The sequence below is a fragment of the Aptenodytes forsteri genome, unplaced genomic scaffold, assembly GCF_000699145.1.
Source record: "Aptenodytes forsteri isolate BGI_AS27 unplaced genomic scaffold, ASM69914v1 Scaffold640, whole genome shotgun sequence".
Lineage (NCBI taxonomy): Eukaryota > Metazoa > Chordata > Aves > Sphenisciformes > Spheniscidae > Aptenodytes > Aptenodytes forsteri.
This window is the reverse complement of record NW_008794887.1, coordinates 307,356-309,564: the sequence shown is the minus strand read 5'-3', so window position 1 is coordinate 309,564 and position 2,209 is coordinate 307,356. Positions and strand designations below refer to the sequence as shown.

Sequence of the window (2,209 nt, the reverse complement as noted above, 5' to 3'; positions counted from 1 at the left end):
GGAGTCTCTGTGGCGCAATCGGTTAGCGCGTTCGGCTGTTAACCGAAAGGTTGGTGGTTCGAGCCCACCCAGGGACGGCCCTACTCTTTTAGCTGAGGTTTTCCTTTTTTTTTTCCCTCCCATTTTTCCAGGGCCAGTCCGAGGGAGCGGCCGAGGATGGACACGGCGAGGGGGCGGCAGGCGGAGGTGGCTGGGCCCCGGCCCCCGTGGGACGGGCAGGGTGGTTTTTCACTGTGCAAAGAGCTGCGCAGGGGCTTGGTGGGGCTTTCCCTGCTCCCTCGGGGTGGTCCTCCCACTCAGGACTGGGCTGAGCTGGATGGGGAGAAGGTGTGAACGGGCAGGATGTGGCCCCGGTGCTCCCTGTGGGGTGCACAGCTCTCTCCAAGGCACTGGGCAAGGGGGAAACCAGCCCCCAGTGTGAACAAAAACATTTCTGCACAGCCTGTGGTCCCCTCCACACCGCCGTTTCTCCCATAAACAAAAGGACATGTCGGGACATTAAAAACGGAGCAGAGACTTGAAAGCCCGTTTCCATCCAGAGTCCATATTTTGCCTTAAAAATAAGCTGAAGGGGGTCCAAAATCTGCATTGCTGAAGTTCCCCTCACTTACAAAATCTTGTAAAATCTATTTATGGTCCCCGCTTGCCCTGATTTTATTTTCATACCAGAAATAACGAAGTTAATGTTTTAATGCAGGGCATAAAGCCATACCAGGAAGATCCCTGTTGTTTCAAAAGCCCAAGAGCCACAAAATGCTCCCACGGCCGAGCCCAGCGGTCCTGTGGCTGGGGAAGCGCCGGAGCTCTCTGGGCCGGGGGGTCTCCGGGTCAAGGACCGGGATTGCTGCTGCCTTCCCGATCCGAGAGCACGAGCCCGACAGGAAAGCGGAGAGAAGCGGTGCCCAGCAGGGATCACCTCCCTGCTGCCGCCCGAGACAGCCAGCGCTGCCGAAATCTGCCTGTGGAGCTATTCCCATCTGGCCCCGCTGCTCCTTCTCTCCCCGGCGCGTGGGGTGTTCCCACCAGACAGAATGCGGCCTCTGACTTCATTCCTGGAAGAAACCTTTTACAACGGAAAACACTTTAAAAATACAACTGCCACGGGACGGGCTGCGCCTCCGGGGCTCGGTCCCGGGGTGGATGAACAGCCCCTGCACGGGCCAGAGGTTTTCATTGAAACCAGGCGGGCTGATCTGTTGTGCATTTGAGAGAGTTTCCAAACAGATGGATCTCTTTCCCCTTGGCACAACATCACTCCCCTAAATTAAACATTTAATCCTGTCTCCTTCAGGAGAGGGGAGAGCTGGCGAGCGGGGATGGGGAAGGAAATCCAATGCTCCGCAGAGCGCAAATCCCCCTTTCAATCGCTCTCTGAATAAAAAACACCCTTGCAGCCACTTGCCAGGCCCCCTCCCCTCCCCAGGATGTGCCGTGACTCGCTGCTTTACAGAGCGACTTTACAGAGTGACTTCATTGTGCCAGCGCTTTCCAAAGAGATTTTTTTTATTTTTCCCCTCTGAGGAGACCTGCCATCCCTGGCCCCACGGGGCGAGTTTAGGGTTTTGCCCCTGGGCCCCCGTGGTGCAAAAGCGGACGGTGGGTGCGCGAGGCCTGACGCGCACCGGGGCTCTGCGTGGTGGAGCGGTGCGGGCTGGGTTTCCTGGAGTTTCTGGTTAAATTCAGCCAGGTTTGGCCAACTTTTCCCAGTGCACGACAGGAGGTGCCAGGGCTGTGTGGGGCTGAGCTGGGGGGAGATACCCCTGGGCAGGTCCCAGCCCGGCCACCCTGCGGCGATCCCGGCCTCGCCACGGGCACGCAGGGAAGGGGCACGAGGGTCACGGCCTCGGGGCCCCCCCCAGCGCCACCGAGTGATGGGATGGCCGTACCCGCCCGCCACCTCTGCAGTGCCCCTGCATGTCCCTCCAGCTGTGCCACGGCCCCAGGGGCATATCCAGCTGTGCCATGCCCTGCATGTCCCTCCAGCTGCGCCGTGCCCCTGCGTGCACATCCAGCTGCGCACCCCGATGGATCCAGCTGCGGGAGCCCCCCCTCCAGCTGCGCACCCCGATGGATCCAGCTGCGGGAGCCCCCCCTCCAGCTGCGCACCCCGATGGATCCAGCTGCGGGAGCCCCCCCTCCAGCTGCGCACCCCGATGGATCCAGCTGCGGGAGCCCCCCCTCCAGCTGCGCACCCCGATGGATCCAGCTG

At 60.8% G+C, this 2,209-nt stretch overlaps 1 protein-coding gene and 1 non-coding gene across 2 annotated transcripts in view; both read left to right on the top strand.

The window, feature by feature from the left end:
- Positions 1–2,209, top strand: part of PSMB3 (proteasome subunit beta 3) — an 11,662-nt gene that overhangs the window by 5,958 nt on the left and 3,495 nt on the right. The window lies entirely within an intron of this gene.
- TRNAN-GUU lies at positions 4–77 on the top strand. The gene has a single exon. It is a non-coding gene; the product is annotated as a tRNA-Asn (tRNA).